The 26945-nt window shown below is 41.3% G+C and overlaps 2 long non-coding RNA genes across 4 annotated transcripts; one reads left to right on the top strand and one right to left on the bottom strand.

Annotated features, from left to right (window-relative positions):
- The first annotated feature begins 18769 nt into the window (after nt 1–18769).
- Nucleotides 18770–23873, top strand: LOC128429140 (uncharacterized). Of its 2 annotated transcripts, none has more exons than XR_008333879.1 (5): nt 18770–18903; nt 19312–19494; nt 20114–20392; nt 20961–21108; nt 23324–23873. It is a non-coding gene; the product is annotated as an uncharacterized LOC128429140 (long non-coding RNA). The 2 variants fall into 2 exon arrangements; XR_008333878.1 differs by lacking the exon at nt 23324–23873 and adding an exon at nt 21339–21567.
- LOC128429141 (uncharacterized) lies at nt 21010–25853 on the bottom strand. Of its 2 annotated transcripts, none has more exons than XR_008333881.1 (5): nt 25720–25853; nt 25129–25311; nt 24231–24509; nt 23515–23662; nt 21010–21299 (listed from the first exon to the last, which is right to left on the bottom strand). It is a non-coding gene; the product is annotated as an uncharacterized LOC128429141 (long non-coding RNA). The 2 variants fall into 2 exon arrangements; XR_008333880.1 differs by lacking the exon at nt 21010–21299 and adding an exon at nt 23035–23284.
- Nucleotides 25854–26945: the final 1092 nt, after the last annotated feature.

Below are 26945 nucleotides of genomic sequence, written 5' to 3'. Positions count from 1 at the left end.
TTCATTGGCAATTGGCCATAGAGGTCAAATAGCATCTTTATCATCAGAGGTTAGATCATGGGTTCTTCTACTCTACATCATAGGAAATCCCGTCACAACAGTGTCTGATAAACCTATTATTTAGAATAAAGGACAAGATGGTGAATATCCCTTGAATGTTTAAAGGTCTTTTGCCCAATTTAAGGTACCGACTACCAGAGCTGTAAAATAACGAATTAAATTTACTCACGTCACTGTAATTGAGTCGTTTTTTTGTGTACTTGCGTAATTTTTTCAGTAGTTTATGAAATGGGTAATTTTACTTTTACTTAAGTAGATTTTGACTGAAGTATTGTACTTCGCTACATTGGAAATTACATCCGTTACTGAGTAAAAAAAAAGTTCAAGGCGCAAGGCAATTCTCACTGCAGTGCTAGATGCTGCATAGAGTGGATGACGTTCCCTAACTTGCACGTTCAACATATGAAGACTGATCGTAAAGTTCACTGTACCTGCCTCGGCCGCCTGGGAGCGACTCTTCAGCAGTGCTGGATTGCTGTTCACTGCAAAGCGAGCCCGGATGAGCTCTACTCACCTTGAAAATCAGCTGCTGCTCAAACTAAACAAGAAGTTTGTAGACTAGCTAGTCTAAAGGTGGACCAAAGTTTAACCAAAAGTTGAAATATACAGTGGGACAGCGGCATTTTAACTTTTTTTCAGCTGTCATGTGGTTCATGTCTTGACATGTCCTCCCAAAAGTTATTAAATGTTGTGTTGACATGTTAAATGATTAATGTTTGACATGTGTAATGTTATTGCAATTATATCTGTGAAGATTCTCCTTTAATTAAAAAATAACTGTTTTTGGATTGGATTTATGACCCCTTCCTTTTTTGCACTGTATAGGAGCGGCCCCCATCAAGTTGTTGGAAGTAACTTAGTAACATTTACTTGAAGTACATATTAAATTAACTACTTTTTACTTTTACTTGAGTAGATTTTTAGATCGGTACTTTTACTTGTACTTAAGTAAAATTTTCATTAAAGTAAAGGTACTTTTACTTGAGTACAATATTTCAGTACTTTTTACACCTCTGGTACTTCAACCGTTGCACATGATCCAGTGCTGTTTGTTCAGTTTTTTAAAATCATTTGCACGTATTAAATAAATTGTATATTTCTGAAATCACAGCCTCTCGTCCTGTTTATTCTGGATATGTGTGGTGAACCCAATTGACATTCAACTGTCACCCTAAACCTGGGGTCAGCAATTTGCGGCTCCGGAGCCGCATGCGGCTCTTCAGCCCCTCTGCAGTGGCTCCCTGTATAGTGTTGTGCATGTTGTGCATATTTTTTGCGAACGGTGACCTTAACGAATCAGTTTTCATATGATGAACGTGAGTGAACGTCAAGTTCACGTTAATTTTTCAATCCTCATCGTATCAGGGTCAAGCCTGGGCCTGTTAAGATTAACACAAAACTGATATCCTGGCAGGAATACAATACAGACACACACAAAACTCTTCCTCAACAGCTCTCAGTGTCTCTCTGTTTTTAGTTTTTATCGCAGTCAAGCTTGAAAAGCTCAGCTCATACAGATATGTTGTGGAAAACGGGAGCAATGTCCAAATAGCTTTGTTGGCCAGATTGGGGAACTCCTTGGCAGCAGATAACCAAAAACTGTCCAAAGGAACATCAGCAAAGTTTAGCTTTAAACCACGATCTTGTTTCAGTTCAATGAGTTCCTCTTGCTCCTGTAAAGTCATGTCCTTTCCAGCAATTGATGCTGAGCTGTATGGTTCCCTAACCCAGTCAAGGCATTCTGTGAAGGCTGAAGAGAAATAAAATTACTTCTCCTCAAGAGTTTTCAAATGAGTTCCTATCACCTCGCACATTGCAGCAGTATTGACATTATGCCGTTTCTCAGTGAGTGGGAACATCTCAAGGTTGCCACGCTGCACATGTTGTTGCCAGAGCTGCACATTTAAACGGAATCTATTTATTTTATCAGTGCTTGTAAGCAGGTTTTCATTTTGGCCTTGCATCCGTGTGTTCAGTTCATTCAGATGATGAAATATAACAGCCAGGTATGCCAGCTTTGCACACCACTCATCAGTTGCAAGCAGCTTTGAGTAATCTGACCTCTCAATTGTCAGAAGTACTTTCACCCACTGGAATAGAAGAGTATCTGCCACACTTTATTACAGCACAGACCAGGGGTGCCCACACTTTATAGGCCTGTGAGCTTCTCTTGAAATGACCAGCTCAGCAAGATCTACCGACCAAATAATGTTGGCATCACACCCTGCAACCCCCACTCCTGGCCCTGAGCGATGCAACGCTGTCAATGTTTCCCCTAAGTTTACAGCTTTTTGGGGGGGGCACGCTCTGTCCGCTGGTGGGAGTGTGCTCACCTGTGTGTGTGCGCATTGGGATGGAACTCCGCCGTGCGCGATACAGAAAGCAGAGGAGAAATCTAAACGAGTGTCAGTTCTGACCGTCAGTCTGACTCCTTTGCAGAGGGCAATCCGACCGAAGTGAACAGCGCCACTGAGTAGGGGGCGGGCTTGAACCCGGCGGGGCGCGCACTGCTGCCAGTCAGACTGACGGTCAGAACTGATCCGTGTAACGTGCCGTAAGATCTGTTGTTGATGATCTACCCCGGTTTGGTACAATTTCCCGAATTCTATATTTCCTGAATCCAAAGTCTACCTCCTGTGGAGACACCTTTGTTTCAAATTCAATCCTTATAGTCTCCGTCTCTTTTCTCTGTGCTCCCCGTGTCAGTATCTCAGCACGTGTCACCATGTACGAGATGAAGTGTTGTGAACTCAGTCTGTTGATATCAATCCTCTTTCCGCTCCTCTCCTCTGCAGCAGAAGGAGCAGACACCAACAAGCGGCTGTTAGACCCGCTCCGTCTTCCTCTGTATCTGACGCGTCGATGATGAAATGAAACAACTAAACTAAAACGACTTCTATAACAAATGTTCACTGCTGTTAAACCTTTCAAAGTATGAATTAGATATACGTGATGAAGTGTCTGCTTAACCTCTGATATTAAAATGTGGAAGCCACAGTTTATGTGATTGAACCGTTTATTTGTTTAACACAAGTACTGAGTAGATTTTCTCCCATGTATTTTCAACCCTAACTTCATAAACACTTGTATAGACATCATATATCAGCGACTTTATTTCTATCCAACCTCTATTCTCAGATTCCTGTGTTCTGCTGCTTCTTCTGAATCAAGAGGAACAAGAGCTGTTTGTGGGACTCGTCTCCAAGGGGACAGGAAGAGACATTCAGAAAAAATCTGTCTCAATCAACCTAATAGACTTTGAGTGGAGTATCATATAGGTCGGGGAGAGCTCTCTCACCGGGTCATTTGTCAATTTGTCTCTTTAATTTTGTACATGTAATCATATTGTTGTTCTCCTGTCCACTTTATATGAATCAATTCACTTCCAAATGTGGGTATATGCTTCCTTTCCATGTACACAAAAGGGAACATGCAGGATTTGATCTCTGTATTTCGCTTTACTTCTCTCTGTTGGAAATTAGGATCAGTTATTGGATGTATTTACTTCATGAATGTCACTTGTTGATCTTTCATGTAATCAAGTTGCAGAGCTCCCACCGTCGGTGCTTCACACACGGTGCCTCAGAAACCATTTCCTGATGACAGTGTTCAGAGGACAATGTATCACACATTGTGTTGTTGAATTAACCGTTTTTAAGAGATTCGTCTGATAAAGGCACTCTTATTTTACCAGGACCATTCAAAAATAAATAAAGAAAGGAATCTTTCACGTTGTATTTAATTATCACGTGTTGTAGATTCTCTTTGTGGGATTGATGTTTTGTCCTGATACCTGCATAATTTCTCCAAGTGTTTTACAAGGTTCATTCGTTTTATCACATGTAATGAACAGACTGATAACTGTCTTGTTCTGAAATCTACATCTGTAATGGACAACTCTGTTTCCAGCAACAAAAACCAGCAAGTATTTCAGTTGCTGCATTTCATTCAGTATACGTTGTTCAGAATATCACATCAGCACAGGGAACCAAGGTTTTCGTTAAGAGGGGTTTCATTTATAGGAACTGACTGTCATCATGCTGCTATTCCATTAAATTAAATTGTGCAGTATTTGGTAGTATGTTGAATTTCATTTAAAACAATAATAAACAGACAAATTAATTTACATGACAATTGTTTACAGTGCGGGAGTTACACTCTAACAGACCGCGTCACACTCGCGCTGTGGGTTTTACGCGGTGTCCTCGCCGCCGGTCTACGGGGAGTATAAAGTGAGCGGACAGACGGAAGTTGCATCCGCGCAGGACATCAGCTCCTGTGGGAACACACGAGCAAAGCGATGACGGAAGTGACACTGATGGGAGGTCCCAGAATTTCCTCGTGGTTAACTCTTTAGCTTCGGTGGGGGGTCGAACAACAAGACAGCAAACACAAAACACCTAAAGGGAAGAACCTAAACCTAACTACTGAAATTAAAGGAACCAACTCCTCATCCAGAAACAGGAGAAAACATAGGTTCAACTCAAATGATAACCACCCCCCAAACCGGGCTGGGACATCAACAACAGATCGTAAGACACTTTACAAGTGTAACTGGGTCAATTCTTAATACAGTTTTATAGTTTTAGCACTGTTATTTTTCCCGTTCTGCTGATATTTTAATTTATCCCACAGGACAGTGATTCCTATATGCTGCGGGGATTTGGCGACGTCTATTAAGGGACACCGTAGCGCTCCCTCTCGCCCTCTCTCTCTCTCTCTCTCTCTCTCTCTCTCTCTCTCTCTCTCTCTCTCTCTCTCTCTCTCTCTCTCTCTCTCTCTCTCTCTCTCTCTCTCTCTCTCTCTCTCTCTCTCTCTCCACTGCCTGTCCTGTGTGTTTGAGTAAGTGCAGCGTGGTCGCAGCAGGTGCGGACACAAATTGTTTGTTGCGGTGAGTTTGCAGAAAGTAACTTTAATGTCAACGGATATCACTCAGAAAACGTTCCGCAAATATTAACCTTTATTCTGTGCCTAGAGCCAGCGTACAGCTGTGTGTGTGTGTGCGTGTGGGTGAGACGGTATCAGCGTCGCCATAAATGCACGCTGTAATCTCCTCCAGTCATAACAATACTACTTGTAAGTAATGCGCCGGAACAATTACCAGAGTCTTCACTATTGTGTGCGTGACATTAAGTTAAGTTGTCTTTTCCTATTTTAGTAATTGTTCTCAAGACATAAACGACGGCGTGGGTCCCTGCTTTATTTTAATGAATTAAAGGTGTAGCCCTGTATAAAATCATTAGGATACAGTGCATAAAATTAATCTCAAAATAGCATAAAAAAAGTTGTATTAAAATAGAAAGTTCATGATAATTAGATAAGTTCATATTATTAAAAATAGTAGTTAAAATAAGGTTAAATACGGGATAAAATGTAATAAATATAATATGTACAGTTAATAAGTTTAGCTATTTACAATTAAAAAAGTAAAGCAATAAATAGATGTGTAGTTAAAAGGCTCTGTGATTGAGAAGACGAGAAACTTGATTTGAGTGCTTTTAATGTGAAATCTAACTTTTTCTCTGTGTGTCAGTCATTCAGTTTCTGCATTTCTCATTGGGTAGTAGCAAATTCACAGCCCATCCAAGTCTGGTATGGGGAGGGACATGAAGTGTAGGGTGAGGTTCAGCATGCTTTGAGCAGGTGAGTGAGAGAGAGAGACAGATTGTCCGGTGTCCTGAGGAAAGGTGTAGTGCTGTATGAAACATTGAAGAGGTGTCATCGTGGTCCTGATATATTACTCTTCTATGTAACTTGCCAAAGGTAAATATAATGTGTAGGCCTTAAATTGTGAGCTGTAACTTAATGTTGTAGTGAAAAAAGACCGAACTGTAATGTAATTAGCCACCCGCTAGCATAGCATCGCGTGTTTAGATAGCATAGCTTTAGCACTGTTGTAGTTTTCAATGCTAAAACGGGCTAACGTTAAGTCAGTACGATTTAGCGTGATGATATTATGGCTCAACAGAGTTCATGTAATTAAAGGAGATGGACGTGTGTGAAGAGAGGGAGAGAGAACCTGAGATGGTTGCTGGTTGATGGACCCTGCTGTTTTATTCTTCCCCGGATTTTCGTTGCTGTGTGCTGCCTGTGTTTGGATTGTGACTGCCATCACCCCTATCTGTGACTGTCATTGCCCTATTGCTCCTCGTTTGGACCTGTGAGTATTGAACTGATGTGACTATGCACGTGCTTTTATTTTATGCTCTTGACTGAGTGAAGTGGCCATAATAGTTTTCAGGCCTCACCGAACCCGAGCATCACTACAGGCCTGCAACTGAGTTTTGAGTTTGATCATTTCTGGTCCACATGTGATGTTTGTGAGTTAATTTAAAGTTGATTATTGTTTTGTTTTGATTCAGAGACCTGTGAAAGGTAAAGATTTTATTTAACCCTTTTTCAGTGATTTAAAGAGTGAATTCATAGGAACGGGTAAAACAATTTAAAGAGACCCTGTATTTTATTTTGTGCATTTGAGAAAAGTTATATTTCATATAACTGTTGTGTATTTATTTTATTTTGTAAATATTTTACTTCCTGAGAGAGGAGCTCACAACAATTTCATTTATTTCATATTGTTAATAAACACCTGTAAAGGTTTCGACTTTTAAAATACAGTTGTGGTGGTCTTTAATTTTAATTAGAGGAATTAAAACAAAAGATAAGTTTCGTTTCAAATATTCTTCTGAGATCATTTTTTGTGTTTACGAACTCAGGCCCAGGAGATCTGGGTTACAAAGGTATGACATAATGATGTGGTTTATGTTTGTAAATGTTTTCAAACATTTTGATAAACTGGTTTAAATTGTGTGACCTAACTACAACATGTTGGTTTTATATAGGGCTGCCTTATTTCACCTTGTTAAGATTTAGTTTCTTTCTGATTTATTTGTTTGATTATTGTTTTTTTTTGTTTTATTTTATTTTGTTCTATGGCTGTAGGAGCCATTTTTTATGTTGTGTAGGTATTTACTTTTCCACAAGGGTGCAGTATTGTTTCTGTTCCTTTCTTTTACCCCAGAATCTGCCCCAGCTGTTAGAGATCAGGAGAGCTGATTAGTTTGAGTTGAGTGGTGGTGGGAGAGACACAGTTTTTACACGACAGCCAGAGAATCAATAGAAGCTTTTTGTTTGTCAACTTGCCTTATTCTTTTTGTTGAAATAAACGGGAACCTCACCCAAAGACATCATAACCTTCGCAACCTTTCTTTTTTATTCACTCTGGAATCGAGTTAAGAACCATCCCAAACCACCATCAGGTGACAAGTTTTGTTTTTTGAATAGTCACCACACAAGTAAAAACTGTTTGCCCTGGATGGAGGACAAGTAAGGAGCTTTGCCTTGGATGGAAAGAGGCTGCTGTGTGGATCAAGAGGAGGCCATGGAGCTTGCAACCCCTTCCCCCTCTTCACCAGACAGAGCCAGATGAGAAAGGTAAAGGAAACAGCAGACAATAAAACTGCACGAACAAAGAAACTGAGCCTGTTTGAGTGATTTAATGGAACTGGACTGTGTTGATGCATTGGATTTTGGAACTGGATGTCATGAATGTTGATGAATGGAAAAGGTAATGAAAATGGAAAGCTAATTGGAAAATGGAGGAAAATGATCATCACCTGTGAATGACTGCTATTGTCTGCTGACGTCACATGTTGACATATTGACAGTGTGGAAATGGAGAAAAATGCTGATGTTGAAAATGTTATTCTTGAGGAGCGTGTTGCAAAAAGTGATGTTGCAACTGCAAACAGTGATGTTGCAAAACTTGAAGAACGTGCTGTAAAAAGTGATGTTGCAAAAAGAGAGAGAAAATTAACTGCAAAAGGTGTTTCATTACTAATCGAAAACCTACAAAAGAACCGGAAGTTAACCTTGAATCAAGCATCCAAAATCAAGTTGCAGATCGATGATCTGTTATCTGTCAAAATAACAACTGATTCTTTGAGCAATGTTGAAAATCTTATAAAGGAGTTTAATAAACTGTGTGATGCTGCTGCTGAAACTCATGATGCATTGATGGAAATGCCACTGCCTGAAGAAGAATGGAAAAGGCAGCAAACATGGTTTGAACAGAAATTTAAAGCAAATGAAAAGTTCATGTGTGATGTGTATAAATGGTTGAAGGATGCTCAAACACATTGTGACAAAGAGTCTGTACTTCAGGAGGATGAGATTCAACCCAATGATAGTATTTCAAATGTTTCCCCCCTTGGAAAAACACGGGTCTCATCTAAGTCTAAATCTTCGTCTAAATCTTCCATCACAAGCTCTGCATGCTTACGAGCAAAAGCTGAAAAGGCAGCACTAATCCAACACATGGCTGCTCTGGAGAGGAAACATGCACTGGAGGCTCAAGAGGAAAGATTGAAAAGACAAAAGGAACAACTGGAAATGGAAACCCAACTAGCTGCTGCTACAGCTAAAATAGCCATACTGGAAAGCAGTGTGGTGGGAAGTGGTTCTACACCATCCGATGGAATGGACTCATATTTCAATAAAGCCACAAAATCAAAAATGGAAATGTCACAAAGGTCAAAGTCAGAACCAGTGCAACAACCACCCTCACAGCAACCACCCTCACACCGGCATGATGCACGCCCTAAGGAAAGAAAATCTGCCCAAACACAACCATGGGAAACCCTCACTTCAATACAACCCATGCAATCCCTACAAAGACCACCAGGAGGCCATACAACTGTCTTCAATTCACTGCAAGGTCACAGGTCAAGCAATGTTTGTACCACACCACAAATGAACACAAATGAAAATAAAATACAGGACATTGGCAACATTATGCAGCGACAAACAGAAATCACTGCTCAGCTGGTTCAACAACAACACTCAGCATCTCTTCCACCTCGAGCAATACCCATATTTGATGGTGACCCTCTACAGTATGGATCTTTTATCATGGCCTTTGAGCAGGGGGTTGAAAGAAAAGTCAATAATCTCCAGGACTGCTTGTACTACCTAGAACAGCACACCAGGGGGCAGCCTAGAGAACTGGTCAGAAGCTGCTATCACATGCCAAATGATCAAGGCTATCACAGAGCCAAGTATTTGTTAAAGGAACACTTCGGCAATGAAATGAAGATTGGGGCAGCTTACATGGAAAAAGCTTTAAGTTGGCCACCAATAAAAGCTGAAGATGTTGCCGCTCTTCAAACATACATGTTGTTCTTGAGAGGATGTTGCAACATGATGGAAAGTCTACAATATATGGCAGAAATGAATGTACCATCAAACCTGAAACAGCTTGTGATGAAACTGCCCTACAAATTAAAAGAAAGATGGAGAGCAGCTGTTTGTGACCTACAGGAGAGACGAGGAAGTAGAGTTTTGTTCTCTGATTTGGTCAACTTTCTGGAACATCAGATCAAAATTCTCTCTGATCCTGTTTTTGGTAACCTACAAGACACACAAACTGCTACACTTAAAGGAAAAGCTCCCCCAAGATTTCCACCCAGGAATAAAAATCCAGCAACTGTGGCAGCTGTAAACACTTCAGCAGGTATAAGGTCTGCACCGCTCTACCATGCCTTTTCTTTATCAAAAAGCAAGACTACATCATGTTGCATATGTAAAGAGGATCACGCAATAGAAGATTGTGTACATCTTAAGAACAAAGTGCATCGTGAGAAACTTGATCTTTTAAGGCAAAGTGGTGTTTGTTTTGGTTGTCTAAAACCAGGTCATATCAGCAAGAGCTGCAAAAAACGTCTAACATGTGATGTATGTAACTTCAGACATCCTACAATGCTTCACAATCCAGCTAAATTCAGAACATTTGAGCAGTCAAACAACACTGTTGTCCCTCAGCAGACCTGTGCTCACACTGGGGCCGGTACACAGAAATGTGTTCTCTCAATTGTACCTGTACAAGTAAAGGTTAAGAATGGAAACAAAATTTTGACCACTTACGCTTTCCTTGATCCAGGAAGCTCAGCTACCTTTTGTACAGAACGCCTGATGAGACAGCTGAACATGGACAGTATCCAAACACACATCTTCCTGCGAACTATGGGACAAGCACACACTGTAAAGACTCATGTTCTGACTGGACTGGAAGTAGCTGGTTATGATGACAACAGGTTTCTAGACCTACCTGAGGTTTACACTCAACAAACCATGCCAGTTACAAGAAACAATATTGCGACAGAAAAGGATCTCAGAAGATGGCCTTACCTGCGAAAGATTAAAGTTCCCGAGCTTGAAGTTGGAGTGGATTTGTTGATTGGCACAAATGCCTCAAAGCTTTTGGAGCCTTGGGAAATCATTAACAGCTGTAATGATGGACCCTATGCTGTTCGGACCCTATTGGGGTGGGTGGTGAACGGCCCACTTAAAGGAAGTGGAAGTGATACAGGGAAGAATGGCTGCCCTACTGTCACTGTCAATAGGATCTCCATTGATAAAGTGGAACAGTTGTTAATCACACATTACAACCAAGACTTCAATGAAAGGTCATGTGATGACACTTTAATGTCAAGAGAAGATATGAGGTTTCACCACATTATGGAAAAAACAATTCGTCTTGAAAACAACCATTATTGTGTTGATTTACCTTTTAAGGATGATGATGTCATAATGCCAAACAATCGATGCATTGCTGAACAACGAGTCATGAGTTTGAAAAGAAAGTTTCAGAGGAACAAAGAGTATCATCAGGAGTATGTGCACTTCCTTAATGATGTTATTAAAAGTGGCTATGCGGAGCAGGTGCCTCAACAGCAACTGAACGGAACTGAAGGTAAAATCTGGTACATACCACATCATGGGGTGTATCATCCCAAGAAGAAAACCCTGAGAGTTGTATTCGACTGTGGAGCAAGTTTCAAAGGCACATCTTTGAACAGCCAGCTGTTACAAGGTCCTGACCTCACAAATTCCCTCTTTGGTGTTCTTCTGAGATTTAGGCAAGAAGCAGTTGCCATCATGACTGATGTTCAAGCTATGTTTCACCAAGTCCAAGTTTCTCAGAAACATGTTGATTTTCTCCGATTTTTGTGGTGGCATAATTTGTGGTGGCATAATGGAAATGTAATGCAACCAATAAATGCGTTAAAGAGAGTTGCTGATGACAACACGGCTCATTACAGTGACAAAGTGTTACAGACCATCAAACAAAATTTTTACGTGGACGATTGTTTAAAGTCTGTGTCTTCAGAAGAGGAAGCTTTGCAAATGGTACAAGATCTCACTGCTGCATGTGCCAAAGGAGGCTTTCAGCTCTCAAAGTGGATGAGCAACAGTCGAGCAGTTCTTGCCAGCATCCCTGAAGAAAATCGTTCCAAAGCAACCAAAGAGCTCAATTTGGATAAAGACAACTTACCTGTTGAAAGAGCTCTTGGATTGCACTGGTGTGCAGAAACAGACATGTTCATGTTCAAGTTTGCACTGGAAAATCGTCCATGTACCCGCCGTGGAATCTTGTCAGTGGTTAATTCTATCTATGACCCTCTTGGTTTCTTGTCACCATTCACACTGCCTCCTAAGCTGATGCTACAAGAGCTGTGCAAAAGAAAAATTGGTTGGGATGACACAATACCACAAACCTTTCTGCAGAAGTGGACACAGTGGCTGACAAATCTGCATAAATTGTCACTGTTAAAGGTGGAACGGTGTATCAAGCCGAAGAACTTTGGAAAGGTAAGCAATGCACAGCTGCATCACTTCTCAGATGCTAGTGAGTGTGGATACGGCGCTGTTTCTTATCTGAGATTGAAAGGCATCTCTGATGAAGTTAACATTGCTTTCATGGTTGGAAAGTCCAGAGTCGCCCCCATGAAACAAACCACAATACCAAGGCTTGAACTCACAGCTGCTGTATTAGCTGTCAGACTAGACAAGATGATTACAAAGGAGCTTCAACTGGAATTGGACCAGTCAGTGTTCTGGACCGACAGCACGACGGTGCTTAATTACATTTCAAGTGAAACAAAGAGATTCCACACATTTGTAGCGAACAGAGTGGCTGTCATAAGAGAAGCTACAGAGGTGGCCCAGTGGAGGTATATAGGCTCTAAACAGAACCCCGCTGATGAGGCTTCAAGAGGACTGTCAGCTGATGATTTTCTGAAATGTGAACGTTGGCTCAAAGGACCAGAGTTTCTGCTGACTGAGGAAAGGACCTGGCCAAAACAGGAGGTAAACAAACCTGCCGTCAGCTTGGATGACCCCGAGGTCAAACAAGACCTCACAGTTAATGCTTGTGTTGTTGATGATGCATCCAATACTATGAACAAGCTTCTAACCTATTTTTCAGACTGAGAAAAACTCAAAACTTCAGTCGCCTGGTTTTTGAAGTTTAAAGACCTACTTCAACAGCTAAGGAAAAAAGGTAAAACATGCAACAAAGGACATCAACACAAAGCAAAGATAAATGTTCAACCATTGACACGGGATGACTTACATAATGCAGAACTGGAAATTGCACGCCTCTGCCAACAGCAAAGATTTCACAGGGAAATCTCCCTCTTGGAGAAAGGAGCATCATCTGTGCCAACCAACAGTGACATCTACAGGTTGGATCCCACACTCCAAGATGGGCTGTTGAGAGTAGGAGGCCGCCTGAGAAAAGCATCCATGCCTGAAACAGTAAAACATCCAATAATTCTGTCTAAAGATCAATACATATCCAAACTTATCTTACAACATATTCACAAGCAAGTGGGTCACGCTGGACGTAATCATATGATATCTACACTTCGAAAAACCTACTGGATAACAAATGCAAACTCAGCCTGCAGGAAAATCATTGCTGATTGTGTTACCTGTCGTCGTCTTCAAGGGAGAGTTAGAGAACAGAAAATGTCTGACCTTCCAGCTGAAAGACTCCTGCCAGACTTGCCACCGTTTACTAATACAGGCGTGGATTATTTCGGCCCTATTGACATCAAAAGAGGTCGCAGCATGGTCAAAAGGTATGGCGTAATCTTCACATGCATGACCAGCCGGGCAGTACACCTTGAAGCAGCCCACTCACTGACAACAGATTCATGCATAAATGCCATCCGACGGTTCATGTGTCGACGTGGGCAAATCTCCAACCTCAGGTCAGACAACGGCACCAATTTTGTTGGAGCTGAAAGAGAGCTAAGGGAAGCTCTTAGAGCCCTGGATCACAACAAAATTCAAAGTGCTTTGGCAAAAAGAGGAATAGCATGGACATTCAACCCTCCTGCTGGATCTCACTACGGCGGAACATGGGAGCGGATCATTCGCCTCATAAGAAAGGTGCTGTATTCCATTGTCAAACAGCAAACCATGGATGATGAGAGCTTTTGCACTATTCTTTGTGAAATTTAAGCCATTCTCAACAGTCGCCCAATAACCAAACTATCCGATGACCCTAATGACCTGGAAACACTTACACCCAACCACATTCTTCTGTTGAAGGCCAAACCCCTTCTTCCTCCTGGACTTTTTGATGATAGTGATATATACATCAAACGAAGATGGAGACAGGTACAGTATCTGTCAGATTTATTTTGGAAGCGGTGGGTAAGGGAGTATCTTCCACTGCTCCAAGAAAGACAAAAGTGGACAAAGCCACGAAGGAATTTTTCTGTGGACGACGTTGTTGTTATCATGGACCCTTCTGCTCCAAGAAGTTCATGGCTGATGGGTAAAGTGACCAAAACCTTTCCAGACAGGAGAGGTGTTGTCCGGTCAGTTCAGCTGAAGACCAAGACAGGCTTTCTGGAGAGGCCTGTCACCAAGCTCTGCATGCTATTGGAGACATAAAGATTGTTATTAAAGACTGATTTATGGATTGACTTATGAAAGAAAGAAGATTTGATTTATGGACACCGACTTCTGAAAGAAGAAGAAGAAGATTTGCACACACACACACTCTTTTTGGCTCCTTTTTGAAATATGTTTATATAATTGTAGTGCACACCAACACAATTATGGGGCCAGTGTGTAGGAGCCATTTTTTATGTTGTGTAGGTATTTACTTTTCCACAAGGGTGCAGTATTGTTTCTGTTCCTTTCTTTTACCCCAGAATCTGCCCCAGCTGTTAGAGATCAGGAGAGCTGATTAGTTTGAGTTGAGTGGTGGTGGGAGAGACACAGTTTTTACACGACAGCCAGAGAATCAATAGAAGCTTTTTGTTTGTCAACTTGCCTTATTCTTTTTGTTGAAATAAACGGGAACCTCACCCAAAGACATCATAACCTTCGCAACCTTTCTTTTTTATTCACTCTGGAATCGAGTTAAGAACCATCCCAAACCACCATCAGGTGACAAGTTTTGTTTTTTGAATAGTCACCACAATGGCAATGTGCAATATGGTTGACTAGTACTGTGAAATTCGGGTTTAATGAATTAATTATTGGTGAGTTATTGGCTCCATAAACGAGAAGCCCTATTTTGTCATTTGGTTGTATTATTTCGTTTGCAGTGATTCTTAAAGTGTGCTATGGTTGTTTAATGCTAGATATTTCAACTTTGTTGAATGGGGTCTGGAGCCTTTAACTTCCCCCTTTTTAATCAGTTATTTGTATCAAGTCCAGGCCACTACTTCCACCTTTGCGCATGATCCAGTGCTGTTTGATCAGTCTTTTAAAATAAGTGATCTCCTGTGCGCTCTGCGCTCTCTGCACTCTCTGCGGGCTCTGCGCGCGCTCTTCCCTGAACCCTCGCTTCCTCCTCATCCTTCCATTTGCATGCACACATTGTGCAGAACCCCGCACCGGTGTCACAGCAGTATTTATCCATTTAGAGCATCGGACCGATTCCCTCACATCAGTGGATCCTTGCCTCCACTCTGGGATATTATTTGGAAAGTTTCTTAATTTTTATGTAAGTGATCTCCTGTGCGCTCTGTGCTCTGCAAGCTCTGCGCTCTCTGTGCGCTCTGCTCTCTGAGCTCTGCGCACTGTGAACGCTCTGCGCTCCCTGCGCTCTGGGTCGCTATGTGCGCCTGATGGCTCAGTCACGTTCACTGCAGTGAATTATTGATACACGCACAGTGTTAGAAGATATTATTAAAACCTGTTAATGACTTGGCTCCGTAACTCTGCGGTTAAATCTAATCTGAACGTAATTTGCTGTCAGTTGTTTCATATATTTTTTTATTAAAAGGCTCGTGGGGAACAGATATGTTGCGCGAGCAAAACTGATCTGTTGGTTTTAATGTAAATGATGAAGTGGATCAATAATCTGGCTTCAGTTCACCACCTCAAGTCTGCGTGCCCACTTTCCCGTCTCCAAAACATTTTTACGCATGGGTCACAGTTTGCGTGGAAATACGCAAATTCTCCCGTCAACTTTGTTTTGATAAATCCCAACGTTTGCGTAGGATTCTTAAAGTGGGCTATGTTTGTTTAATGCATGGTATTTTAACTTTGTTGAATTGGGTCTGGAGCCTTTAACTTCTCCCTTTTTATTCTGTTATTTGTAACAAGTCCAGGCCAGTACTTCAACCGTTGCACATGATCCAGTGCTGTTTGATCAGTCTTTTAAAATAATTTGCACGTATTAAATAAATTGTATATTTCTGAAATCACAGCCTCCCGTCCTGTTTATTCTGGATATGTGTGGTGAACCCAATTGACATTCAACTGTCACCCTAAACCAGGGGTGAGCAATTTGCGGCTCCGGAGCCGCATGCGGCTCTTCAGCCCCTCTTTCCAAATAATATCTCAGAGTGGAGGCAAGGATCCACTGATGTGAGGGAATCGGTCCGATGCTCTAAATGGATAAATACTGCCGTGACACCGATGCGGGTTCTGCACGATGTGTGCATGCGAATGGAAGGATGAGGAGGAAGCGAGGGTTCAGCAATTCCTGATCTCACACATTGTGTTATCCACAGCAGCAGTGGCAGAGTATCAGTGTATTTTCTTTATTAGTGACATCACTGCTGTCCCATAAAGTCGCTCTTCACCTCCACCTCACTAACAAACACGTCGATGTCGGTGTCAGAGAGTTTCACTTCCTCTTCACATCGCTTGATGCCGTGCCTTCTTCAGGACTCACGGTGGAAACCCATTGGTCAGTTTCATAATTTAATATTCGAACTATAACAGCCAGGTATGCCAGCTTTGCTCACCACTCATCAGCGCTCATGTCCGCTGGTGGGAGTGTGCTCACCCGTGTGTGTGCGCAATGGGATGGAACTCCGCCGTGCGCGATACAGAAAGCAGAGGAGAAATCTAAACGAGTGTCCATGTGGCGGGGGGGCGTGGCCGTGGCGAAAAAAATTAAAAGAGGGGGTACGTGCGCCGGAGCGTCCTCCTGACCTCTTGTCCAGTCGTGCAATAGACCCACACTGCCTTTGCGATGGACCGGTAGATCTCTCCCGGCACACTGGTTGAAAATTACTGATTTAAGATTTGCGCCGCCCGCCGGCACAGTTTTTTTATTAATTTAAATCAAATAAAATGTTTACTTTTTATTTAGGATGTGCACCTCCCGCAGGATGTGAGCCGCAGTTTGTGCGCCGCAGGATGGGAGCGCCCATATTTTTTTATTAATTTGATTTAATTTAATTTTTAAAAAAAATATTTAGGATGTGCGCCTCCCGCAGGATATGCTCCGCAAGATATGCGCGCCCATTTTTTTTTTATTAATTTGATTTAATTTGATTTAAAAAAAAAAAAGTTTTATAATTAAATATGTTTTTTATTTATGTGCGCCTCCCGCAGGATGTGCGCCGCAGGATATGCGCCGCAGGATGTGTGCCACAGGATGTGCGCCGTAGGATGTGAGCTGCAGGATGTGCCGGCGCAGTTTTTTTATTAATTTGATTTAATAAAAAAAAAAGTTTTATAATTAAATATGTTTTTTATTTATGTGCGCCGGCCGCAGGATGTGCAGAGCACCCCTGCGCAGAGCCGGGGTGCATGAAGACACTTCAGCGAGGGTTCAGCAATTTCTGATCTCACACATTGTGTTATCCACAGCAGCAGTGGCAGAGTATCAGTGTATTTTCTTTATTAGTGACATCACTGCTGTCCCATAAAGTCGCTCTTCACCTCCACCTCACTAACAAACACCTCGATGTCGGTGTCAGAGAGTTTCACTTCCTCTTCACATCGCTTGATGCCGTGCCTCCGTCAGGACTCGCAGTGGAAACCCATTGGTCAGCTTCATAATTTAATATTCGTGACGTGCTTTGCATTGATCATTTATAGTAGAAATTGGGCTTGGCGCAGAGCCGGGGCCCCCGACCACTGGCCTCGGTAAACTAACCAGGGACAAATCCCCAAAAAGAAAAGTCTGGGAGGTAAATAGCGACTTCAATTCTGCGTGCACAGATTAATTTGCTTTCTCTGCCAACGATGCAGGTTTACCTGTATGCTTGATATGTGGCGAGGAATTAGCAAACACAAAAAAATGTAATGTTTAAACACATTTCCAGAGCAAGCACACCCTACCTGCATGAGTGTGCCTGTGCATGTCTGTACATGTGTTTGTGATAAATAAATGTATCTTAATCTTAATCTCAATCTGCTGAAAAGTACCAAGCTGGAGATGAGAAAAAACAGCATAGTTCTGTGTATAATTTATTTCAAAGTAGGCCTACACATGTATTATGTTCTCCTCTTCAAAAGAGTTTGGTGTTTTTCTTTTTTGTAACAGGTAAAAATAGCAGTTAAATATCAACAGTATTTAATAAATGCAACAAACTATAGTTTTTATATATATTGTATAACTATATATATAACTTTATAACCTGAGTTATGAAATATGGTTTGCAGAGGGCAATCCGACCGAAGTGAACAGCGCCACTGAGTAGGGGGCGGGCTTGAACCCGGCGGGGCGCGCACTGCTGCCAGTCAGACTGACGGTCAGAACTGATCCGTGTAACGTGCCGTAAGATCTGTTGTTGATGATCTACCCCGGTTTGGTACAATTTCCCGAATTCTATATTTCCTGAATCCAAAGTCTACCTCCTGTGGAGACACCTTTGTTTCAAATTCAATCATTATAGTCTCCGTCTCTTTTCTCTGTGCTCCCCGTGTCAGTATCTCAGCACGTGTCACCATGTACGAGATGAAGTGTTGTGAACTCAGTCTGTTGATATCAATCCTCTTTCCGCTCCTCTCCTCTGCAGCAGAAGGAGCAGACACCAACAAGCGGCTGTTAGACCCGCTCCGTCTTCCTCTGTATCTGCAACCCAGTCTCATCAGAAAATGTTAAATGGTAACGTTGGTCCACTTGGACCGACGTTACCATCTCACAATCTGGCCTCTCAGATTGTGAGATGGTAACATTTAGTCCTCCCATTGTTTTGCATTGGCGTGTTCTCACGTCACGTGACTCTCAAGCTCCCGTCTGCGGAGAGGAAAACATGGCGGAGATTCCTTGTTTTTTCAGATAAAAATATAATTTTGTAACTTAGTTTGGGCATAAAAATACATTCTGACACCATTTCTAGCGAGAAATGTGGTCTTTGCTTCCACAGTCTTTAGCCAGTTCGTGCTTATGATAAATATTTTAATAGTTATCACGCATGTTTTTATCGTTGCTATGATGGTTGCCATGGCACCACGGGCGCAGCTTGGTGTTTAAATCACAGTCCCTGCGTGGTGTCCTTCAGTGATCGTGAATGTTATTCATGTTATATAATAGTAATATTTGAGGCTAGATTACATCTCTAATGAGAAGGATCATGCGAGTCTGTTTATACCGAGGCCGGCCCGAGTGCGCGACCGGCCCGAGCGGCGCGAGCCGAGCGGCCCGAGTGCGCGAGCGGACCGAGTGCGCGAGCGGACATGACGTGTGGCTGTCGTAAAAACCCTATTTGTAAACAACCAGCCCTTTAACTCGGGGCTGCGTCATAAACACGGCGCGCTTGGAAGACCACGATGTCATCTTCCTTCTGTCAGGTAAGTAGTTTATTGTTTTTAAAGATCGTTACGATCTAGGTTTACAGTCCGAGTGCGGAGAGAGTCCGTCAATCCACACTATGGACGCTGTTCATCAGCTAATACGCCATTGTTAGCCACATGCTTCAGCCCACGGTAGCCTGTGCTACCTGGGAGGTGAATACATGGTTGTTGAAAGCAGTTCAAGACGCTTAGCTCATCATTGAGGGACGCTACAATATCAATATAAACATGAATTTGATTTATGAATGCTTTAGATTAATAAGGAGTGTATTTGTCTACCATTACTCCACAATATCAGGTCAATTTGGTTTAATGTATAGTATGCACTATGACAATAATGTTTCCATGTTATGGAGTTGCGATTCATTTTATAAAACAATTGCTATGTTCTGTTTTTTAATCAAGGAGGATCCAAGTGAAGCTACAGGAGTTTCATTAACGTCAACAACTTGGACCAAACAGTTTGTTTTGCTTGATGAAGAGCAGGAAGGGCAGCCTGGAGAGAAAGAGAAGCCGGGTTGAGCCCACTACCATCATCCACGTACCACGAGGAAGATGAGGGAGAGAAATGATCCTACCATTAAAGAGGTACTTTTAAGTTACATACCAGAAAAAACATTTTATATAATTTGCCAAATATACATTTTTATTAAATCCCCAAAGTACACTTGCTGAAATACAAGTTAATATCACACTGAAAGAATTTTGATCAATCATGCTTCCCTGCTGTGATTGTTTAACTAGGAAAACAACTTTTTCCACAGGAAGGCAAGTAAATTTAAGGAATACATGTGCAAAGTTTTCCTCTGTTATGTATAATGATGACCCCCATCAAACATAATGTTAGCAATATTTACACCTTTTAATTTATACTGTTTATTTCTGTCTACATGTGTGAATTTGCCTTCATTAGTTTCAGAAAAGAGCGATGATGTATCGGTCAGTGGGCGGCAGCACGAGACTCCGCAAACTAGTCTGTAAGCAAAGCAGACGAAGGCATCGAGGTTGCGGCCTGCCATCATTGTTATTTTGCTTAAGGGACTGAATATGTTTCATGTAGAAATATTAGCATTTCCCTTATATCTACCAAAACTGCTTGTTTCACAGACTGCAGTTTTGTTTTGATCCGATGTGGTGTGCAAATACAACCGTATCTGCAATGGGTTGTGGGGCATTAACATTTGTAACTCTAATTTTGTTTTGACAGACTGTGAAAAGAACGTTGAGAACATCACCACTCTACAGGAAGACACAGTCCAGTAATGGGTGTCAGAAGTTCAGTAGTGAACGACAGGTACTGTGGAAAAATATGTGTCATTGTTGTACAATGTCCTTTGACTCTGTTTAAACAAGGTTAACACAAAAAGGTTTGATTGTAAACTGATATCGGTATGAATTCATGTTATTCTCCTCGTCAAAAGAAACAAACAATCCAAATTACCTGCAGAAAGCCCTTGATGGACGCTTCAGCTGCATCGTCAGACTGGTGAGACAGCAAGATGCCAACTTTAATGCCAATTTATTTGTGTAACATTCTGTGACCAAATGTATAGATAACTTTTTGTAGATTGTAAAAATAGATAACCCATTTATTACAAAAAAACTACACTAGAATTATCGCACTGCGTTGTATGACTCCGCTAACCAGAGCAGTGTCCGTCTACATATTTCTACATATTTTCTCTCATATAAATGACACTGTATCTCTTGACAACTGAAACCATAAGATGAGGTCAGTGTGGCCTTGACCTTTTTACTTTAAGACAAATACAAAGTTAGACAATCCGAAAACATGCAGTTATGCCTCCGGCGACTCGCTATTGCAGAGGCATTAAAACCGTAGTGTAGTAGATTGGATTTTATTGGTGTTACATTGGACATCTTGTATGGGTACACCAAAAAATATATTTGGTTTCACATTCTAGATGGCAATAAGCAGAGTCATCAACTCAGGAAAAATATTTCTGTAGAAAAGAAAGCCTTGTATGTGTGTATGTATACATACACACAAACGCACAATTGAGACGTTTTTGTCTTTTATCATATATTCTCAGGCAGTACTGATGCATTTACTGAGAGGGGACGTGAGGGCCTACTCTGCGTGCTCAGAGTTCAAGCCCAGCAGGCTGCAGCGGGCCTGACATATTCTGGAACAGCAGCACAGTCTTTGGATGACTCCTCTGAAGATGAAAACATGGCGAGGTACTTCTCCACTGATGAAGAACTGTGAGGGCTGTGATTAGCTACACTCTCTTGCTACAAGGCTACTCATGCTACTCCCTGGCAGCCTTAGGAAGGCATTAGCTTGCTGTGTGGTAGCTGTTAGCTTCAGCATTTTTAGTTTTTAGTGGCCTGTCTGACGTTTATGTTAAAAAAAAATCAGAGGGAACCATCTTCATAATTTAACACTATGGTTTGTTTGTGTCCTTCAGTTCTTCTCAAGAGAAGCAGTACAGGTGTGCCTCAGCTCCACGGTCCCTCCTGCAGCCTCCGCTCCTGATGCTAACCTCATGTCTCCATCACACCAAGCAGCAGACCTGGATTGACAGACCTTTCTCCAGAGCTGCCCCCTCCCTCTGAAACCCCCCTCTCCAAAACACTATTTGTGTAGTTTTTAAAGTATTTTTTGCATGAGAATTGTTGATCATAACATTTCCAGCAGATGCCTTAATATAATGTTTGTGCACAATAAATGACATTGTTCATAACATATTGGTATTTCCTTGCACTTCTACACCATGATATTGTCAGATAAGATGCTGATTACATTAAAGCAGTGAATGCTCTGCTTTAAGCAACATAAACACACAATGATTCAATGGATCTGAAGTAGAATGGGCACATTACATTCTGTAGAGAATGCCTCAGTTATGGAAGTCAGAAAATAACTTTCTTTATCTGAGGTTCCAGCCATTTATAGTCACAGCAAAGCACACAGGTCTGGTTGTCTAAGTGGCGCCCATATCATTGTTTAAGATGTGTAACATCAAGTTTGTGTTTCAGTGCAAAATTAGTCATTAGTCAAGAGTTCACCATCTTGTTTACACTAAAATTAGGTGACCCAGATGTTTCACAATGCAATCTGATAAGGTCTTATGAGAAACATTCTTAACATTAAAGAAATCAACACAGAGGATAGCAATAACTGTTTGACTTTAATCAGTAGCTGGTAATCGGCAGCCTGACTTATTCAAACACATTAATACTACAATGAATGAGGCAGGGCCTTCTATCAGAAATCAACTATATCGTCACGTTATGTTTCTCTTGAGCACATGGAAATTACCTTCAGCTTCCACTTACTGTCACCTGAACCATACTGTTATTTCTGTATCTACAGTGACTTTTAGGAAAACATATTCTAGAGGGCAATGTATAAACATTAATACATCTTATTTATATAGAGCTTTTCAAGAAGTGCAAGTACTAAACTGAGGGAAAGCTAATACAAACAATATATATATATCTTATTTCCATGTGCCAGGACAGCCTCACACTTGGATATAAACCAATTTTAGAATACATTTGCTTATACTGGAGATCTTTTAAATTAATGTCCCAGAAATGATTTCTGATGGAAAACCCCTGCCTTATTCATTGTAGTATTAATGTGTTTGAATAAGTCAGGCCGCTGATTATCAGCTACGGATTAAAGTCAAACAGATATTGCTATCCTCTGTGTTGATTTCTTTAATGTTAAGAATGTTTCTCATAAGACCTTATCAGATTGCATTGTGAAACATCTGGGTCACCTAATTTTAGTGTAAAGAAGAAGGTGAACTCTTGACTAATGACTAATTTTGCACTGAAACACAAACTTGATGTTACACATCTTAAACAATATGATATGGGCGCCACTTAGACAACCAGACCTGTGTGCTTTGCTGTGACTATAAATGACTGGAACCTCAGATAAAGAAAGTTATTTTCTGACTTCCATAACTGAGGCATTCTCTACAGAATGTAATGTGCCCATTCTACTTCAGATCCATTGAATCATTGTGTGTTTATGTTGCTTAAAGCAGAGCATTCACTGCTTTAATGTAATCAGCATCTTATCTGACAATATCATGGTGTAGAAGTGCAAGGAAATACCATTATGTTATGATCAATGTCATTTATTGTGCACAAACATTATATTAAGGCATCTGCTGGAAATGTTATGATCAACAATTCTCATGCAAAAAATACTTTAAAAACTACACAAATAGTGTTTTGGAGAGGGGGGTTTCAGAGGGAGGGGGCAGCTCTGGAGAAAGGTCTGTCAATCCAGGTCTGCTGCTTGGTGTGATGGAGACATGAGGTTAGCATCAGGAGCGGAGGCTGCAGGAGGGACCGTGGAGCTGAGGCACACCTGTACTGCTTCTCTTGAGAAGAACTGAAGGACACAAACAAACCATAGTGTTAAATTATGAAGATGGTTCCCTCTGATTTTTTTTTAACATAAACGTCAGACAGGCCACTAAAAACTAAAAATGCTGAAGCTAACAGCTACCACACAGCAAGCTAATGCCTTCCTAAGGCTGCCAGGGAGTAGCATGAGTAGCCTTGTAGCAAGAGAGTGTAGCTAATCACAGCCCTCACAGTTCTTCATCAGTGGAGAAGTACCTCGCCATGTTTTCATCTTCAGAGGAGTCATCCAAAGACTGTGCTGCTGTTCCAGAATATGTCAGGCCCGCTGCAGCCTGCTGGGCTTGAACTCTGAGCACGCAGAGTAGGCCCTCACGTCCCCTCTCAGTAAATGCATCAGTACTGCCTGAGAATATATGATAAAAGACAAAAACGTCTCAATTGTGCGTTTGTGTGTATGTATACATACACACATACAAGGCTTTCTTTTCTACAGAAATATTTTTCCTGAGTTGATGACTCTGCTTATTGCCATCTAGAATGTGAAACCAAATATATTTTTTGGTGTACCCATACAAGATGTCCAATGTAACACCAATAAAATCCAATCTACTACACTACGGTTTTAATGCCTCTGCAATAGCGAGTCGCCGGAGGCATAACTGCATGTTTTCGGATTGTCTAACTTTGTATTTGTCTTAAAGTAAAAAGGTCAAGGCCACACTGACCTCATCTTATGGTTTCAGTTGTCAAGAGATACAGTGTCATTTATATGAGAGAAAATATGTAGAAATATGTAGACGGACACTGCTCTGGTTAGCGGAGTCATACAACGCAGTGCGATAATTCTAGTGTAGTTTTTTTGTAATAAATGGGTTATCTATTTTTACAATCTACAAAAAGTTATCTATACATTTGGTCACAGAATGTTACACAAATAAATTGGCATTAAAGTTGGCATCTTGCTGTCTCACCAGTCTGACGATGCAGCTGAAGCGTCCATCAAGGGCTTTCTGCAGGTAATTTGGATTGTTTGTTTCTTTTGACGAGGAGAATAACATGAATTCATACCGATATCAGTTTACAATCAAACCTTTTTGTGTTAACCTTGTTTAAACAGAGTCAAAGGACATTGTACAACAATGACACATATTTTTCCACAGTACCTGTCGTTCACTACTGAACTTCTGACACCCATTACTGGACTGTGTCTTCCTGTAGAGTGGTGATGTTCTCAACGTTCTTTTCACAGTCTGTCAAAACAAAATTAGAGTTACAAATGTTAATGCCCCACAACCCATTGCAGATACGGTTGTATTTGCACACCACATCGGATCAAAACAAAACTGCAGTCTGTGAAACAAGCAGTTTTGGTAGATATGAGGGAAATGCTAATATTTCTACATGAAACATATTCAGTCCCTTAAGCAAAATAACAATGATGGCAGGCCGCAACCTCGATGCCTTCGTCTGCTTTGCTTACAGACTAGTTTGCGGAGTCTCGTGCTGCCGCCCACTGACCGATACATCATCGCTCTTTTCTGAAACTAATGAAGGCAAATTCACACATGTAGACAGAAATAAACAGTATAAATTAAAAGGTGTAAATATTGCTAACATTATGTTTGATGGGGGTCATCATTATACATAACAGAGGAAAACTTTGCACATGTATTCCTTAAATTTACTTGCCTTCCTGTGGAAAAAGTTGTTTTCCTAGTTAAACAATCACAGCAGGGAAGCATGATTGATCAAAATTCTTTCAGTGTGATATTAACTTGTATTTCAGCAAGTGTACTTTGGGGATTTAATAAAAATGTATATTTGGCAAATTATATAAAATGTTTTTTCTGGTATGTAACTTAAAAGTACCTCTTTAATGGTAGGATCATTTCTCTCCCTCATCTTCCTCGTGGTACATGGATGATGGTAGTGGGCTCAACCCGGCTTCTCTTTCTCTCCAGGCTGCCCTTCCTGCTCTTCATCAAGCAAAACAAACTGTTTGGTCCAAGTTGTTGATGTTAATGAAACTCCTGTAGCTTCACTTGGATCCTCCTTGATTAAAAAACAGAACATAGCAATTGTTTTATAAAATGAATCGCAACTCCATAACATGGAAACATTATTGTCATAGTGCATACTATACATTAAACCAAATTGACCTGATATTGTGGAGTAATGGTAGACAAATACACTCCTTATTAATCTAAAGCATTCATAAATCAAATTCATGTTTATATTGATATTGTAGCGTCCCTCAATGATGAGCTAAGCGTCTTGAACTGCTTTCAACAACCATGTATTCACCTCCCAGGTAGCACAGGCTACCGTGGGCTGAAGCATGTGGCTAACAATGGCGTATTAGCTGATGAACAGCGTCCATAGTGTGGATTGACGGACTCTCTCCGCACTCGGACTGTAAACCTAGATCGTAACGATCTTTAAAAACAATAAACTACTTACCTGACAGAAGGAAGATGACATCGTGGTCTTCCAAGCGCGCCGTGTTTATGACGCAGCCCCGAGTTAAAGGGCTGGTTGTTTACAAATAGGGTTTTTACGACAGCCACACGTCATGTCCGCTCGCGCACTCGGTCCGCTCGCGCACTCGGGCCGCTCGGCTCGCGCCGCTCGGGCCGCTCGGCTCGCGCCACTCGGGCCGGTCGCGCACTCGGGCCGGCCTCGGTATAAACAGACTCGCATGATCCTTCTCATTAGAGATGTAATCTAGCCTCAAATATTACTATTATATAACATGAATAACATTCACGATCACTGAAGGACACCACGCAGGGACTGTGATTTAAACACCAAGCTGCGCCCGTGGTGCCATGGCAACCATCATAGCAACGATAAAAACATGCGTGATAACTATTAAAATATTTATCATAAGCACGAACTGGCTAAAGACTGTGGAAGCAAAGACCACATTTCTCGCTAGAAATGGTGTCAGAATGTATTTTTATGCCCAAACTAAGTTACAAAATTATATTTTTATCTGAAAAAACAAGGAATCTCCGCCATGTTTTCCTCTCCGCAGACGGGAGCTTGAGAGTCACGTGACGTGAGAACACGCCAATGCAAAACAATGGGAGGACTAAATGTTACCATCTCACAATCTGAGAGGCCAGATTGTGAGATGGTAACGTCGGTCCAAGTGGACCAACGTTACCATTGAACATTTTCTGATGAGACTGGGTTGGTATCTGACGCGTCGATGATGAAATGAAACAACTAAACTAAAACGACTTCTATAACAAATGTTCACTGCTGTTAAACCTTTCAAAGTATGAATTAGATATACGTGATGAAGTGTCTGCTTAACCTCTGATATTAAAATGTGGAAGCCACAGTTTATGTGATTGAACCGTTTATTTGTTTAACACAAGTACTGAGTAGATTTTCTCCCATGTATTTTCAACCCTAACTTCATAAACACTTGTATAGACATCATATATCAGCGACTTTATTTCTATCCAACCTCTATTCTCAGATTCCTGTGTTCTGCTGCTTCTTCTGAATCAAGAGGAACAAGAGCTGTTTGTGGGACTCGTCTCCAAGGGGACAGGAAGAGACATTCAGAAAAAATCTGTCTCAATCAACCTAATAGACTTTGAGTGGAGTATCATATAGGTCGGGGAGAGCTCTCTTACCGGGTCATTTGTCAATTTGTCTCTTTAATTTTGTAC

This window comes from Pleuronectes platessa, chromosome 22 (genome assembly GCF_947347685.1).
Source record: "Pleuronectes platessa chromosome 22, fPlePla1.1, whole genome shotgun sequence".
NCBI lineage: Eukaryota > Metazoa > Chordata > Actinopteri > Pleuronectiformes > Pleuronectidae > Pleuronectes > Pleuronectes platessa.
The sequence above is the reverse complement of the archived record's forward strand: the minus strand, read 5'-3'. Positions and strand labels throughout refer to the sequence as shown.